This window comes from Sus scrofa, chromosome 9, assembly GCF_000003025.6.
Source record: "Sus scrofa isolate TJ Tabasco breed Duroc chromosome 9, Sscrofa11.1, whole genome shotgun sequence".
Classification (NCBI taxonomy): domain Eukaryota; kingdom Metazoa; phylum Chordata; class Mammalia; order Artiodactyla; family Suidae; genus Sus; species Sus scrofa.
Window position 1 is genome coordinate 40,065,285 of NC_010451.4, and position 17,152 is coordinate 40,082,436.

Genomic DNA, 17,152 nt, shown 5'->3' on the forward strand with positions numbered 1-17,152 from the left:
GTGTAATAGCAAAATTCAGAATTTAATTTGGAATTTCTCTGTAGTAGAGACTGGCCACTGTCTACTTAAATCCTTCCCCCACCCCTCATTTTCCGTTATAATAGGAGTTTGTTTTGTTTTTTTGGTCTTTTTAGAGCCACACATGTGGCATATGGAGGTTCCCAGGTTAGCGGTTAAATCAGAGCTGCAGCTGCCAGCCTACGCCACAGCCACAGCCTCGCAGGATCCAAGCCGTGTTTGCACCTACACCACAGCTCACGGCAACACTGGATCCTTAACCCACTGAGCAAGGCCAGGGATCAAACCTGCGTCTTCCTGGACACTAGTCGGATTCGTTTCTGCTGAGCCACGACTGGAACTCCCTATAATAGGAGTTCTGAGCACCTGGCCAGCTGGACTACAGTGTCCAGTCTCCCTTGCAGTCAGCAGTGATCACGTGGCTGATTCTAGCCAATGGAATATGAGCAGAAGGGATAGGTTTCACTTCTAGGCCTGTCCTTTAAAAACCGCCCACGTGTGTGCCTCCATACTGTTTCTTCTTTCCAGTTGACTGAGATGGAAGGGACGCCAGGGTGTTTTTGGAAGCTGTGTATTAAAGATGGCCAGCAGGATCCCTGAATAACTGCGCAGCCAAGCCTCCTACCTTCCTCAGTACCCCAACCTGGAACTTTCCTGTACTGTTTGAGGAGCAAGAAAAAACCTTTCCTTTGTTGAGTCACTAAATGGGTCTGTTTGTTCCTGCAGCCTAACCCGCTCTAACTAGTACATTCTTCACTCAGGTCTGCACCAGGTTAAAAGCCTGCAGTTTTTGGGAATGGGGACAACCAGCCCCGCTCTCTCCCTGCTTTGTGCCTTCTTTCTCTGCCCTCAACTCCGCTGACCCTCTGCAGTTTCTGACCTCTTTGGGGTTGGCAGGAGCACAGAGGGGAGGTCAGAGGCAGGAGAGATCTTACTTGATTGGGTCCATCCATCACCCAAAATTTGCTGTTTTTAATGCCCATTTTGCTTTGGTACGTATTTGAAGTTGACTCTCTCTTGTGGTTTGCCTTAGTGGGGTGTGCTCGAGTGCGTCTGTTTTTTTATTTTTATTTAAAAAAATTTTTTGGAGGAGGGTTGATTTACAGTGTGACTCAGGTGTAGAGCAAAGTAAATCAGTTTTATATATATATATATATATATATATATATATATATACACACACATATATACACGTATATCCATTCCTTTTCAGATTCTTTCCCCATATAGGTTATTATACAGGATTGAGTAGATTTGCCTGTGCTATGTAGGTTCTTGTCATCTATCTACTTTATATGTAGTAGTGTGTATATGTCGATACCAATCCCCTAATTTATGCCCCCCCCAACTTTCCCCTTTGGTAACCATTACTCTGGTTTCAAAATCTTTGAGTCTCTTTCTGTTTTGTAAGTTCTTTGTGTCATTTTTATTAGATTCCACGTATTAGTGATCTCATATGATATTTGTCTTTCTCTGACTTACCACACTTAGCATGATAATTTCTAGGTCCATCCATGTTGTGGCAAATGGCATTACTTTGTTATTTTTCATGGCTGAGTAGTATTACATTGTATAGATGTACCACATCGTCCTTATCCAATCTCCGTCAATGGACCTTTAAGTGGCTTCCATGTCCTGGCTATTGCAGACAGTGTGCAGTGAACATAGGGATGGCATTAGATAGCTTCTGTTTGTCAGTCTGTCTAACCCCTCATCCGCTTCAACCTGCCTTTCTGCCAGGCAGCTGACCTGCATAGACTCTATCAGAGGATGTTTTCACCTTTTGGCTTCTGCTGGAGTTGGGCCAATGGGGATCACGGGAAGCAGAGCAGAAGGAGGCAGGAGAGAGTGGCTGGGGAAGTGATTCCCTTGGTTTTCTTCCTGTAAGGTTGCACCATCTGGCTGCACCCTCTGCGGAAGTCACAGCTCCTGCTGGGGGGTTCTCTCCACACGTTGCTCTCTGCATCTGGGCTCCGATGACCACTTTCCCTTTCGGCCTTCAGGGTGATTAGGGTGCCAGGCTGTTATTAGCCTCAGATCACTGCACTGTTCCCGAGGTCTCCTTCTGCTCTGCCCATGCATACTCTCTCTGCTAAACTCTCCTCAAATGATCTAATTTGAGTGCCACCAATTCTGTCAGTACTGGGGGTTCTCTGGAGAAGCAGAAGCATCCAGCAGTGTGCACGTCTGTTGATGTGGGCAGAGCATCTGCTGTGCTGCTGGCTTAGGATGCGACCAGTTAAACAATGAGATTGCCCTGTTTTTCCGCTGGACTAGATTTCTGCGTGGATTAGAACGAGCTGATGGAGCTGGTCTTGGGAGAGCTCACTCTTCGGGCATGAAGGCAAAGGTCTGATTGATATGATGATTCTATCAAGAAGTTATAGGAAGGAGATGTAATAAGAAATTTAGGCCTGGATTCTGCTCTGCTTCTGCTGAGCAAGACAGCCAGTGACTCAGCAAAAATCAGGCTGCCAGCAATGGGCCTCCTTTGACAGGTAGATGTGGGTCGTGTTTGTAAACACACTTCAGTTTGAGTGGGGGCTTCTTTGCTCCCATAACCATTCCCTCCCTGGCCCCGACTGCTCCCATGCCTGAAAATATCTTACAACCTCCTGGGCATCTCTTAACAGATGCAGTATTAACACAACAGCCCCTCAGAAGGGTGGAAACGGGTCCCTTGCTCTCTTGCCTCACACTCCCTAGAGGGTGGCTCTCCTGCCAGCCTCTCGGCCAGGCAAGGGTTTCCAAAGTGGTAGTGATGCAATAACAGGCACCTGGAGTTCCCGTTGTGGCTCAATAGGCTAAGAACCTAACATAGTGTCTGTGAGGATGAGGGTTCGATCCCTGGCCTCGCTCAGTGGGTTAAGTATCCGGCATTGCCCTGAGGGCTGGTGTAGGCCGGCAGCTACAGCTCTGATTCGACTCCTAGCCTGGGAATTTCCTTATGCTGTGGGTGTGACTGTAAAAAGAAAAGAAAAAAACACAGGCACCAGAAGTTGCTCCCTCAGGACGCTTTCCTTGACGCCACCTGTCAAGGAGTGAGGTACCCGTGGGCTGAGCACCTCTTCTCAGTGTTTTCACAGTGCCCCGTTCTTAAGGCCTCTGTTTATTGGCACCGACTTTGTGCCTAGCCCTGTACTAGGACCTGGCTCTGAAAATCTCCACTCCATCCTAGCACGTGGATGACTCTTTCGTAATTATCTGTCTACTCCAAAAGGCACCAGGAAAACCACTGACTTTAAATAGGAAGTATTCATACTTCTAGAAGTCTGCCTGAATTCTGAGAGGCTGTGTCTTATTATTTGAAAAATATGTTCTTAAATATTATTATTAAAAAATCTTTGCGGCCCAGTGCAGCGCACATTGCCAGCGAAGAGTAGATACGCGATACAGATAGAGCATTTGGGTAGCTTATTGGATGAGCTGGGGTTGGGGGTTTCCTTGACAGTCTTTTTTTTTGGCAGGAGAGGAAACTAAGCCAGTCAAGGGCTCATCAGGGACACATCCAAAGCCGTGGGCCGAGTCCGTGTTGGAACGCAGACTCCTGGAGCGCCCACCCTGCTCTCTGTCACTTCCCTTCCTGTTTCTGCATCCTGCCACTCTGGTGTGGCCAGCACAGCCACAAAGAGGTGAGATGGGTGTGAAGACAGAGTGTCTGCTTCTGCTTTCTACGGGGAGGCCCCAGAGAGTTTCGAACCCTGTGCAGGTGTTGCCATCATCTCTGAATATTTCCAACGAGGCCACTGAGGTCCAGAGGACTCCCAGCTCCCCAGGGCCACCCGGGTGGAGAGTTGGGGTGAGAAATTAAGTCAGTGACCTTTCCACCGCACAACACCATTGAACCGGTGTTTTGGTTTAATGAGGGGCCTGTCTGGAAGGGTTTATGGTCTGAAGGCCTCCTTATTGGTCTAAGAAGTCCTGACATCCATGAGGAGTGGGTGATGGGAGCCATCACGCCAGGTGGGCAGGTGTTTGGGGGTGTATCGTGTCCTTCCTCACTGGGGCCTCCCGGCTCCTGGCTGGGGTTGCGCTGTGACAGGGGAGCCGTGAATATGTCTGGGAATGAATTTGGTACTTCGCCTCAGGAATCTTAGAACAATGCCAAACCACATGAACAGCAGTTTGTCTAACGCTTCACAGCTCGCTCAGTGCTTGCACATACGTTATCTCATTTCAGGTACCTGCTCTCATTTGAAATTGTTGCAGGTGTAAGCATATAATTAAAATATCAATTAAGCCAGGTTTGGAAATGAATCAGGCTGTGTGCGAACAGGAATTAAAAAAAAAAAAAAAGACAACTCCTCAACCTCGGACTAATCCCTAGTTTCAACCCACAACCCACCCCTCTCCCCCCAATTCTGCTCCCCCTTCATGGTGCCCACGACCCGCACTGCGAATTCTCGCTGGCTTTGCTCTTGCTGGATCCTCAGGAATTCTCTCCTCTGCCCTTATCTAACTACAGAAGAAAGTCTTCCTTAACCTTCAAAGCCCTGGCTTTCTAGCTTTGATTTTGTTATAGTTTCTTTCTTTTTTTCTTTTTTTAGGGTTGCCCCCGAGGCATATGGAGGTTCTCAGGCTAGGGGTTGAATTGGAGCTGTAGCTGCTGGCCTACACCACAGGCACAGCAATGCAGGATCCGAGCAGCCTCTGTGACCTACACCACAGCTCAACGCCAGATCCTTAACCCACTGAGCCAGGCCAGGGACTGAACCTGCATCCTCATGGATGCTAGTCGGATTCATTAACCACTGAGCCAAGACGGGAACTCCCTGTTACAGTTTTCTTAACACCTGATCTTGCCCCTTCCAGTCCTGCGGAATTAGAATTCCCCGGGGTGCTCCCACAGGCTGTGCTATAGCACTTTTACATTGAATTATACTAATTAACTTCCCTTCACTCTCCTCATCAGACTGAGCATCTTGTGGGCAGAGCTGTTTATTATTTCCAGCGCCTGGTACCCTATAGGTGTTGGATGCATGTCTGTTCTGTGGATGAGGAGACATGCCCGAGGCATTTGGTCGCTAGAGGGGGTGTCCCGGGTGGACTGACCTTTATCAACCCAGCTGCTCCCCACATGCCCCAGCCCAAAGCCAAACAGAGCAGGTTCCCTGGGGCGGAGGCCAGTCCCCAGGACCAAGTCATTCTCTCAATGCAGCCCTGTTTCCACACAAAGCTCTGCCAGGTAAAGAATAAATCTCCAGTTTTACAATTTGCTTGCTTTACTTTCGAACCAGACTTATCATTATTATAACAAAGCACAATGAAAGAAAACCTCACAAAAATCTATTTTCTTGTGCAAACAATAAAACACCCTAGGAAGGATTATGAAAGATTTGGCTTCTCTGAATGCATCTGGCAATGTGTTCTATGTTGCTTTTTCCAAAAAATAATTGCCTCTGTACACAGTAGATAAGGCCTGTGTGTGTGTGTGTGTGTGTGTGTGTGTGTTTGTGCACACATGCGTGCATGCACACACATACTGAGGGCTGAGGATAGGGTGTGATGGAAGGGGTGTGGGTTCTGAAGGTCAGGCAGTCCAGGGTTCAAGTCCACCTTGACTGTTCACCATCTGTATGATTTAGGGCATCTATAAAGTGGGGATGATAAGGACTATATAACATCGTGAGGTCCTTGTAAAGACTGAGAGGAAGCCAGGAGCCAGCATAATTCTCGACTCTCAGAAACGCTCTCCTTGAAAGTAATAGGAACACGAAGAAAAGCACAGTTCTAGAAAGTTCTCTCTCCCTGGGAGCCTTCTGCACACACATTGTCTTCTTTTTGTGTCATTGACGGTCCTGCCTGTTGTCAGTTATCTTTTCTCAGGCATCTCTCTTCCTAACGGAGCTGGGGCTGCCTCAAGGAGGGCAGAGCCAGCTCGAATACTTCCTTCTATTATAGAGACCTTGCAGAGGTGACCCTCACCGGGGCGGCTGGCCAGAAGGGGCATGGCCACACTGGGAAGCCCCCAGGAGAGTGTGAATACAGGCTCTAGGTTGTGTAGGTGTTGAAAGCCTAGGACAGCAAGAGGGTGATTGTGAAGCACCCCAGAGCCTATTAACAGCTGGAAGAAGCTGCCACAGCTGGGGTCGGGGATCTGAAGGGAGGGGGAGGTGGTACCAGAATCATGGAGTATGGGGGTGGGTGGGAGGGTGTCCTAGCCTCCAGAGTCCCATGGAGGTTTCAGCTAGAGTTGGGATGATGGAAAGAACACGGCTTCTATAGAGACATCACCAAGAGAAGAAAGGAGGAGAGAAGGAGTGAGAGAGTTAGAGGAAGAGCAATAGCTTCTCCCTTTCTCTCACCTTCTGTTCTCTTCCAGCATTTTTATTGAGAAAGCTTCCGAGGAAGCCCACTGGCAAAGGATCCAGGGCCTTGTAGAGCAGTATATGGAGGGTGGGCTTGGGGTTGAGAGACAGCACGTAAGCAATAAGAACATTCAGGTTAACAGGTATTTATTGAGTACCTTCCACATGTCAGACCTTGTTGTAGTGCTGGGGAATCACTAGTGAACAAAACAAAAAGTTCCCACCCCCACATTTTTGTTGGGAGAAATATCGAACAAACATATAAAAAAGGTAACAGTATCTCAGATGATGGTAAGATTTAGAGAGAAAAATAAATAGGGAAAAGGTAGGGAGTGGTGGGAGTGGGTGGGTGGGCAGGAAAGATTTACTGACAAGGGGTATTTCACTGAAAGAGTGAGGGAGTGGGCTCTGGCACAATCGGTGGGAAGAACATTTTAGGTGGAGCACAGCAAATACAAAGGCCCTGGGGCTTGCCAGTCAAGGAACAATAAAGGGGTGAGAGCAGAATGTGCAGGGGAGAGGTGTGCTCTGTATCTGTAGGTTCACATCCAAAGATTCAACCAAGCATGGATTTAAAACCCTGGGTATGGAGAGCAGACTGTACTGTCCATTTTATAAGAGACTTGAGCATCCACGGATTTTGGTATCTTCAAAGAGTCCTGGAACCAATCCCTCATGGATTCTGAGGGACAACTGTAATAGGAAATGAAGCCAGGGATACAGACTATCAAAAGCAGTTTGGGTTCTAGAAGAAAAAAAAAAAAAACAGGGAGACTCCCTTTGGAACAAGCAGGAACCTACAGATCTTTACTTTTCTTTTCTTTCTTTCTTTTTTTTTTTTTTTTTTTTTTTTTGGCTTTTTAGGCAGCATCTGTGGCATATGGAGATTCCCAGGCTAGGGGTCAAATTGGAGCTGCAGCTGCTGGCCTACACCACAGCCACAGCAATGCTGGATCCAAGCCATGTCTGCGCCTACACCACAGCTCATGGCCACGCCAGGTCCTTAACCCACAGAATGAGACCAGGGATCGAACCTGCGTCCTCATGGATGCTAGTCAGTTTTGCTAACTGCTGAGCCACGCAGGAACTCCTAAATAGGTTTTTATTAGGCCCCAGCCCCTCTTGACTGCAGACCTGGGTTATCTTACTGGCTCCACCTCTTGTGGGTGGAGGGGGAGATAAAAAGGATGGGTCCTAAGGACAGACCCTGCAGGGCCTGGGAGGCCATTGTAATGGCTTGATGCCAAGTGAGATGGAAAGCCATTCTCAGCTTCTGCCTGGCTGGTACCCACTGTCTCCTCCCCCCATTCCACATCAGGAGTGGAGGTCCTCCCTGAGCCCCAGCTCAACTCCTGGAATTCTTCCTCTGATCCCCAAGAATACACATTATCTGCTAGACTGTCAGCTTCTCAGAATCGGGGCCCTGCCTATGTTAGGTATCTCTGTCTGCCTAACCAGGGCTTGGCACACAGGAGGGCCTTAGTGAGCACCTAGTGAATGAAGGAGCAGTTGAGCAGAACTTTGTAGCTCTCAGTTGTCACCAGCATTGTGCTGGGTGGACTCAGATGACTCAATCAAAGCCATGTTGTTTGGGTGCACGGCACTGGTACAGAGTCAGCTAAATAATAGAGCCGTTGTTGGATTAAACTTTAAAACTGGCTGCATGAAACTTGTGTGATTATAATCTCAGTGTCCACGAAAACTTTGGGGCCGAGGAGTCACTACCCATGTGTGTCCGCCCCCCTGCTTTCTGGGAATGACGAAGGCTTTTTTTCCCCTCCCTCTTATTAGTGATGAAGGTTTGGTTGGAGATAATTGTATTTTTAGCAGCACATTAATGAACTAGCTAAGCATCAATAGATGGAATCATAAAACCATTAAACACCAAGAGCAATAATGGGAAACTGTGCCTGGTGGTAATGAAATGAAGTGTCTTTATGAGGTCACTTTATTCCTTTTCTCCTTGGCTCTCTTGCCCTCCCGAGCACATGGTGACTGCCGCTCCTAATTGCTGTTTCACTAAACGCACAGTGCTCTCCATTTTGTGTTTTAATTCAAAGTATTTCTAGGGCCTCTGGGATCATTAAACCCTCCACCAAGAGAAGGCAGTAGAAGTGGTAGTTATGAAAGCTTCTGGAAGTGGCCCAGGGATGTAGGAGAATGAGGACAGCAGAGAAGGTTGAGAAAGAATAAGAAAAGGACCTCCAGGAGTTAGTAGTGGACCTAAACTGATGAGCACCAGTGCTCACGGTTGAGCCTCTGGGGGTCTTTGGTACAACCTCTGAAGTCAGGTCAGGGCCACTCATGGAGGGATGGATGTCCATGAATACGCTTGTGCTGGAACCATGCTTTTTAGTTTGGGACCACATTCCTACACATCATTTCCTTTGAGCACTGCGACAACCCCCTATGATAAATTTTTATTTCACTTTTCAGATGAGGAAGCTGAGGCTCGTGAAGTTGGACACGACTCCCACTATTCACCAGGAGCCACAGCTGGTATTCTTTCCTTCTAGGCAGGAGACTTCATAGGCTTTGAGCCAAACCCCTTGCCAGTGATTTAAAACTTGCCCAGCCAAGGTCATGGTACAGCTGCTTAATAATTCAAGAAATACTTATTGAATATCTACTATATGCTGGGAATGTGATGATGAGCAAAACAGACTCCTCATAGACTCATAGAACGTGGATGCAGCTGGGAAGTGTTATAGAAGTAGCAACACGCAGTGAGTTGGTTGACAGGACAGAGAAAGCATGTTGGGAAAGCTGGTGGCTGGAGCCCCCAAGCTAATTGATGGGACAGGAAACCTTCCTGGAGGAAGTGAGGTTTAAGCTGAGCTGGAAACATGGAAGTTAAATAGATGAAGGAGGGGGAAGAGTCCACGAAGATGGGCTGAAACGTCAGAGGGAGTGGTGGCTGAACTTTATTGTTTAGGAGATCGCATCAGAGATGGGCCCAAGGACTGATCCACATGGGGCTGGAGGGAAAGAGAAGTTAGGAAGGCCTTTCTGGCTCCTGCTGTGGCTGCCTGGGGTGGGGCATGATGACACTGAGACCAGGAGCGCTGTGGGAGGAGCCCAGGGTGGAGGTGGGCTGGGATAAGACACTAGTTACTGGGCATGTTCCATTTTTGTATAAATGAGCCCTGAAAGGCTGCTGCTGGCTAGGCCAGTGGCATCTTGGGGCTAAGAAGCGAACTGAAGCCCTGATATAGACACAGTGTTCCTTCTTTTATCCAGGTCACCATAAATCCTGGGTCTACTTTGTTTCCACCCTGCTGGGGAATTGAAAAGACAGAAGGAAGCCTCAGAATGATCACCACCAGCTGGAATGATGAGGCTAAACATGATGGCCTTTTATAGGGCAAATATAAATGACACCAGTTTACAAAATCATATAAAGAATGAAAAGCCTGATTGAACAGCAGCTCAGGTCCATAGAACTAAGAGAGTCAGTTGGCTGTGAATTCCACATAAGGCAACAGTGTCAAGTGGCTGCCCCCTCTCCACTTTTTCTTCTTTCTTATGGCCGTACCCAGGGCATGTGGAAGTTGTGGCAATGCCGGATTCAATGCAACAGGCCGGGGATGGACCCGTGCCTCCATGGCAACCCAAGCCACTGCAGTAGATTCTTAACTCAGTGCACCACAGCGGGAACTCCCCCTTCCCCTACTTCTAATGCCACCTTGAGGTCAATATGCAGAGGAATCCAGGAGGGTGGTTATTTGACCAGAACAGAGAAGAACCTGTAAGAAAGATGCAGCAGCCGAAAAGGAGAGGCCAGATCAGAGCGATGTCTGATGGGGTCCAGGTTCCAGGGGCTATTTGGGGTGTGGTCCACGTGTATCTCCAACAAAAATACCTGAAAAAAAAAAAAAAAAAAACCAGAGGCAAGGGCATAGTTCTCAACCGACCTGGGAGCCTCGGAGAGAGGGAGTTGTTTGGGCTGAGAGTATGGAAGTGTGGACCAAGGAAATGATAAAGGGAGGAGGAGCCCCCAAAGGCAGTCATGGTATTAATTTGTTTCCATCGTGTGTTTGAGCATTAATTATGTGCTTAGCCTTCTGCAGTGGGAAATGCTATAAAACCCAGCTACAGCATAACCCCTACTAACTGGTCCAGCTCAGACAACACATGCTGTGCAGAGGACAGTGGGTCTGGGAGGACAGGGGGATCAAAGAAGATGTCATGGAATAACTGGGGGCAAGAGAAGAGGTCATTGGCAGGGCATGAGCCACGGAAAATGAGAAAATCAGCTGACCAGAGCCTTGGGAAATATGGATGGAAAGATAAGGATCAGGCTAGAGCGTGGCATGTTCCGTGGGCCAAATGATGGTGGAGATGTGATGGAGATCGTGCGGGATGTAGATTTCACAGCAGAGTCTCCTACCTGGTGAAGCTGAATTCAAGGATGACTCTGAACCTGTGAGTTTCCTCCTGATCAGTTTCCCCTTCACAGCCCTTGCCCTAGGTGCCCAAGGACCCTCGTGCCCTGTGGTTGATCTATAGCAGACATGGGAATAGCAGGAGGAAGGAAATTCTAAGGCAATCTCTGGGGGAGAAACCCCATTGCCCTCTGATGGGAAATCAAATGAAAGGAGAGCAGATGTGATGGTGCTTTCCAGTTACAGTGGAAGCAATTTCCCTCCCTTCCTCCTCTTTTTCCTCTCTTTCTGCCTCCTTCCTCCCTCCCTCCAACATGGAGCAGTGGCAGCACAGAGCAAGTGCTCTGTGAAGGGGTGGGGATGCAGGATGCTCAGAGGTCAGACACATGAAGACACATGAACAAGTAACATAGTTCTTTGATGTTAAAAGGCACTCTCAACATAATAACAGCTTTTCAGAAGGAAAAAAAAAAAGTCAGAAACACGACCACACTAAATGCACACCTTGTTGCAAAACACCCCGATTTTAGAAACATTCAAATGTGAAAAAATACAGTGTGTTTCAGAACTTAGCAATATGAGCAAAGTAATCATTATTGTCACAATGGGAGTGGGTATGGTGACCTATCAGAACATAAAAATGTGGGGAAGAATGTGTCTTAGAAGTGGTAGTTACAGCTGTGTGATCATTGTCACAACGGGGGTGGGAACAAGGCGCCACTGGAACCCACCAGAGGAAGCTTGTAAAGCCACCTGGGGACGGCAGATGAGGCTTCAGCAGGAGCTGCTGCTGAAAGGCCGCCTTCCAGGCAAACGGTGGTGGACAAGGTGGGTAAAGAGGCCAGAGAAGGGGGTTCCAGGCAGAGGGAGCAGCTTTGGCAGAGGAAGGCGACAAAGACAAGTGCAGTGCATTCTGGGAGCAGCTGCTTGGGGTCCTGGGATTGCCATTATCAGCCAGGAGCTTAGGGGCTTCAGTGTAGAGGGGCCCTGGATGTGTCTCATTACAAAGACCACAGGGAAGGAGATGTGGGCAGCGTGTCACGGAACGAGCCATCTCTGCCCGACTCGCCTGTCTCTTGAAAGGTTTTTCTGTCCTCTATTTACCTGAGGCTTAAGCTGATTGCCTCGTGCAGAAGGGATGGGTGTGCCCGGATCGTAAGAACAGACGACAGATTCCCATCAGTAGGCTTGGAATTTTTTCTTACATCTGCCTGCCTGTTTCCCTTCAATCTTTTCTCTAGGGGAAGGATGCCCTTTTGAAGTGACTGACTGTGTTGTGATTAATTGTGTTGCCCCCATTGGCTCACGGATCTCTCACAGGTTCTTCTCTGTCCGTCTGTCTCCTACTCTCTCTCTTCTTTCCAGTTGTTGTCCAGCAGCTACTCAGCGGTGACCTCAGGCCTCTAGGAACCTATTTTCTGTTTGGTTGCATGTGTGCCTGTGAGGAAGTTTCTTTTCTTTCTTTCTTCCTTTTTTTTTTGTCTTTTTCTTTTGTCATTTTTAGGGCCACACCCTTGGCATATGGAAGTTCCCAGGCTAGGGGTCGAATCAGAGCTGGAGCTGCTGGCCTGTGCCACAGCCACAGCAACACCAGATCCGAACCAAGTCTGCGACCTACACCACAGCTCATGGCCATGCGGATCCTTAACCCACTGAGCAAGGCCAGGGATCGAACCCGAACCTCATGGTGGCTAGTTGGATTCATTTCCACTGTGCCACGATGGGAACTCTGAGGCTGTTTCTGAATTGCATCCTCACAAACCATCCTTTGGGTCTTGGCGTGATAGGAGGCCATTACCAAGAAATTAATCTCTATTGGTCCCAGGACAGAGAGAGAATGACCACAATGTTGACAGAAAGCCCGATAAATAGCCTGGAATATCCTCCCCAGGAAGGCCCAGTAAAAGCGATGGATGGTCCAGGATTAAGTAGGACATTCTCCTGAGCTGTGTCTCCTTCTGCTCTGGGAGAATGGGTATGCTACTGGCGCAGAGAAGCACCTGCTGGCCCTTTCTGCATTTACTCAAGAGCTCAACCCACTCTGGACCTGGACGAAAGAAGCCCTTGGCTGTTTCTTTTTCACACCATTTCCCAGCCCTGGGAGGGCCCTGAGCTGTCCAGGCACAGAGAATCGGAGTGTGTGTAGGCTGTGATGGAAACAGCACCAAACGGGAGCTGTTAACTTGGCTCCTTCTGCTGGTTCTGCCACTGGAGCCTCTTTGGAGCATGTTTCCAAGTCTGTGAAGTCAGATTGTTTATGATTTGATCTCTAAGACTCTGTTTCAGCTCTGTGCTAGCAATTCAAACAAAAAGACACCCATTGCTGAATGTTTATACTGTGCTCACATGTGGAAGTTAAAACCCTCACATATATTATCTCATTTATTCCTCATGGCAGCTCCATGTAGTTTATACACTTTCCTCCTCCTCCTCCTTCTCCTCCCGCCCCCCTTCTTCTTTTTGAGCCACACCTGTGGCATATAGAAATTCTTGGGCCAGGGGTCAAATTCAAGCCACAGCTGCGACCTAGGCCACAGCTGCAGCAAGGCTGGATCCTTAATCCGCAGCACCACCATGGGAACTCCACAGTTTGTACTCTTATTATCCCATTTTATGAATGGGAAACAGATATTGTGTACCTAGCCCCAGGAAACAAAACTGGTAAGGGCATGTCTCTGTTTCTCCAGACTACACTTTTGATGAGTTGACTGAGTCAGATTGGGCTGCTGTAACAAAATCCCATAGACTGGATGACTTTTACAACAAACATTTATTTCTCAGGTTGGACGCTGGGAAATTCAAGATCAAGGTGCCAGTAGAGCTGTCATCTGGGAAGGTCTCTCTTTCTGTTTTACAGATGGCTGCCTTCTCGCTGTGTCGTCACATGGCAGAGAGTTTAAGTTCAAGTCTAAGAGAGTTCAAGAAAATTCTAGCCTCTTCCTCTTCTTCTAAGGACACTACTCCTATTGTGAGGGCCCAACTCTCATGAATTCGTCTAAACCTTATTACCTCTCAAAGATACCACCTCCCAATACCATCACATTCAGAGAGGTAGGGCTTCAACATACGAATTTTTTGGGGGACACAAACAACCTGTCCCTAACATGCATTATGCGATGTTGGCTCCTTCCATGACTTGGAGAGTGTGCGTGGAGACTTAGGTCACCCTTAGGGGCACAGTAGGGGACCCCACAGCTCCCTCACCTTCAGCACTGTGCCCAGAGGGAGTGGACAAGTGTCCAGTTGTTGTGCCTGTGAGCAGGACTCTGGAAGCTGGGGAACAGGATCGTGTGTAATGTTTATGAAACCAGTTACTCTTTGGAAATGAGGCTACTTCCAGGAGCATCTGTGACCATCTGTGAACATCCTTTAATTCACACCACAAATAGGTTTGAATGCTTATACTGTATTAGAGGCTGGGGATCCAACAATGAACAAGACAGGGAGCGTGCCTTCTAGTAGAGAAAGAACACTTCACTCAACTAATCATGCAAATAAATATGTAGTAAAAATTCTGTTAAATGCTAGGAAGGACTGTATAGAGTGCTGTGAGTGTGAGCGCTAGGGGCCAGATGTGGTCCTGGTAGAAGATGTGGTCCTTAAAGATTTCCCTGAGGAAGCGATTGCTGAGCTGAGGACCTAAAGCTTTGACTAGACACAGGAAGGAGAGGGGTGCAGAGGGCCCACACGAGTGAAATTGAGAGGGCAGGGGTGAGGGAGAGGGAGCAAGCTGGGGGCGGGTAGAGAGGGCCAAGTTCTATAATGGTTTTATAATTTAAGAACTTTGCATTTTATTCTAAGTGCAATAGGAAACCATTGCAGGGGTTTTGTTTTTCATGATTTTTTTAGAATTTGTTTTATTGAAGTACAGTTGGTTTACAATTCTGTGTTCATTGCTGCTGTACAGCGAAGTGATTCATTTATGTGCATGTACGTGTTCACACGTGTCCACATAGACACACACACACATATATACACTCTTCTTCATATTCTTTCCCATTACGGTTTATCACAGGACATTGAATATGCTACACAGTAGGACCTTGTTGCCTATCCATCCTATGTGTAATAGTTTGCATCTGCTAATCCCCAAATCCCAAACCTTCCCTCCCCCACCGCCCTCCCCCCTGGCAACCACAAGTCTGTTCTGTTTTCTATGTCTGTGAGTCTGTTTCTGTTTCATTGGTAAGTTCATATTTGTTGTTTTTTTAGATTCCATTATATGGCATTTGTCCTTCTCTTTTTTACTTACTTTGCTTAGTATGATAATGTCTAGGTCCATCGATTTTTGCTGCAAGTGGCATTATTTCCTTCTTTTTAATGGCTGAGTAGTATTCCATTGTGTGTATATATATGTATATATACCACATCTTCTTAATCCAGTCATCTGTTGGTGGATATTTAGATTGTTTCCGTGTCTTGGCTATTGCAAATAGTGCTGCAGTGAACACAGGGGTGTAGGTATATTTTTAAATTACAGTTTTATCTGGTTAGATGCCCAGGAGTGGGATTGCTGGATCAGATGGTAGCTCTATTTTTAGTTTTTTCGAGGAACCTCCTTACTGTTTCCATAGTGGCTGCACGATTTACATTTCTACCGACAGTGTAGGAGGGTTCCCTTTTCTCCATACCCTCTCCAGCATTCATTGCAAGGTTTTATTTTATTTTATTTTTGTCTTTTTAGGGCTGCACCCTTGGCATATGAAAGTTCCCAAGCTAGGGGTTAAATCGCAGCTGTAACCGCTGGCCTATACTGCAGCCAAGCTGCTTCTTTGATCTATACCACAGCTCACGGCAACGCCCGATCCTTAACCCACCGAGCAAGGCCAGGGATCGAACCTGCATCCTTATGGGTGCTAGTCAGATTAGTTTCCACTGAGCCATGATGGGAACTCCCATTGCAAGGTTTTCAACAGGAAAGTGATGTGAACGAATTAGCATTAAAACAAAATCACACTGGTTGCTCTTTGGAAGAGGCCCTGGTGGAAGCAGGAAAACCAGTTGTTGGGCTGTGCCTACTAGTCTTATAGATGGAACAAGAGCTAGTGTTAGCTGGGCTAGAGTTGGCGGTGGAAATAGAAAGAATAAGAAGGATTAGGGGGCATTTAAGAGGTAAGATCTGCAAGACACGAGGGATGGCTTGAGCTAGGGTCGTAGGAGAGATGATTACATAAACAGGGATGGGTAAGCTCACTTTGTACCCTGATGAGGGAACTTGTTTTTAAGAAGCAATGCCGGAGTTCCCGTCGTGGCGCAGTGGTTAACGAATCCGACTAGGAACCATGAGGTTGCGGGTTCGGTCCCTGCCCTTGCTCAGTGGGTTAACGATCTACAGCTCCGATTCAACCCCTAGCCTGGGAACCTCCATATGCCTCGGAAGCGGCCCAAGAGATAGCAACAACAATAACAACAACAACAAAAGACAAAAAGACAAAAAAAAAGACAAAAAAAAAAAAAAAAGAAGCAATGCCCATTCTTAGGGAGTTCCCATGGTAGCTCAGAGGGTTAAGAATCCAACTTGTATCTGTGAAGATTCGGGTTCAATCCCTGGCCTTGCTCAGTGGGTTAAAGGAGCTGGTGTTGCTGTGAGCTATAGTGTAGGTGGCAGATGCAACTTGGATCTGGCATTGCTGTGGCTATGGTGCAGACTGGTAGCTGCAGCTCCAATTCGACACCTAGCCTGGGAACTTCCATATGCCATAGGTGTGGCCCTAAAAAAGCAAAAAAAAAAAAAAAAAAAAAAAAAAAAAGGAGTGGGTGAGGGTTGGTAACTTTTCATTTGTACCTAGTAAAGACATTTAAAAAATCACTATCTTTGGCCTCCATCATTTTATCAAAGGAGCATTTTATTTTATTCTTAATTGAAATATAGTTGATTTATAGTTTTGTGTTACTTTCTGCTGTACAGCAAAGTGATTCATATATACATACATACATATTCTTTTAAAAAATATTCTTTTCCATTGTGGTTTATCAGAGGGTATTGAGGAAATTCCTTGTGCTATCCAGTAGGACCTTGTTTATCCAAAAAAAAAAAAAAAATTAAAGCCAAGAAGAAAAAAACTTTTACATTTAATAAATTTAGTGTTATCAAAACTTGCTCTTTTTTCCTAATTTCACTTACCTGAAATGTGGAAACCCCTCTCTTGGACCTCTACAAATCATATAAAACAGAAGTTCTTAACTGGATCCATGGGCCTATGACCTTGGGTAGGAAAAATTTACAGCTTCATTTTTATTAACCTCTATCTGAAATGCAGCACTTCCTTCAATTGCGAGTGTGGGAACAAAGCAGCAGTACTAGTATGACCTGTGATTTTGTCATCAACAGAAATCACAAATATTTTCATATCACATAACAGTTGTGGTAGACATCTGGAAATGTCACTGATGCCCCAGAAACCATCACCTGCTGCAGGAAACACGGGATCTGTCTTCCTG

The 17,152-nt window shown here is 46.9% G+C and overlaps 1 long non-coding RNA gene across 2 annotated transcripts in view; it reads left to right on the forward strand.

The window, feature by feature from the left end:
• LOC102164325 overlaps positions 1-17,152 on the forward strand; it is an 81,123-nt gene that overhangs the window by 60,615 nt on the left and 3,356 nt on the right. The window contains exon 2 of one of the 2 annotated variants that reach the window (XR_002335631.1): positions 13,569-13,762. The exons of the other annotated variant lie outside the window; for it this stretch is intronic. This is a non-coding gene — a long non-coding RNA (uncharacterized LOC102164325). The remainder of the gene's footprint in view (positions 1-13,568; positions 13,763-17,152) is intronic. 2 annotated transcript variants of the gene reach the window in all.